We start from the raw sequence: 790 nt of genomic DNA on the forward strand, positions 1-790 counted from the left end.
CAACAGTACATACATTCTGATTGTTTTAATTTTCTAATAAAGTTAGATATGTGTGTGGTATACAAGTAATTCATTAGGATTTAATTCAGGTTTGAGCCTTTATATTTTAGAGAAGACAACATGAACACAAGTGATGTTTATGCACAGAAGTGAGCTGATATATCCCTGATTTTGCAATTCCATTGACACTTGAAGTTCAACCAATACTTTCTAGTAGATCAAATGTAAAGAAAGTAAGAAATGAACTTTGCATCAATAATGGCCTTAAGGTATGTTATTTTTGCTACAAAGTGTTTGGAAGTAAAATAACAGAAACACCTTGATATAATAATTCTATTGCCAAACTAGTTCTGAGGTATATGATAAGTAGGTTTTTCTACATCATTCATAAGCCTTCTCAACGCCCTTAGAAATTCTCACATTATATTTATAGCAGGTCAAGTAGCACCATTTGAAATAAAATCAGTTCAAACCCAAAGAAATAGTACTCTTCTTTACAAAACTATTGTTTAAGCATACATTCAAAAAAAATTTAATTTACTGTACACATCTCAACTTTTTTTATACAGCTAAAGTTGCATTATGTAAAAAGCAAGCCAAGCCAGCTGCCTTTGAAACAGTGACATTGATGTAAAAGTAACCCTGTTATGTGTTCCTTGATATATGCTTTAAGGACAAAATATTGGCCATTGTTTTTCTTGACTCCAGTATTCAGTGTTCTGAAATTTCATGGTTTTTTTGTGTGTTTTTTTTTTTTGTTTGTTTTTTTTTGTTTTGTTTTTGTTATTTT

This window comes from Scardinius erythrophthalmus (assembly GCF_964197995.2).
Source record: "Scardinius erythrophthalmus genome assembly, chromosome: 3".
Classification (NCBI taxonomy): domain Eukaryota; kingdom Metazoa; phylum Chordata; class Actinopteri; order Cypriniformes; family Leuciscidae; genus Scardinius; species Scardinius erythrophthalmus.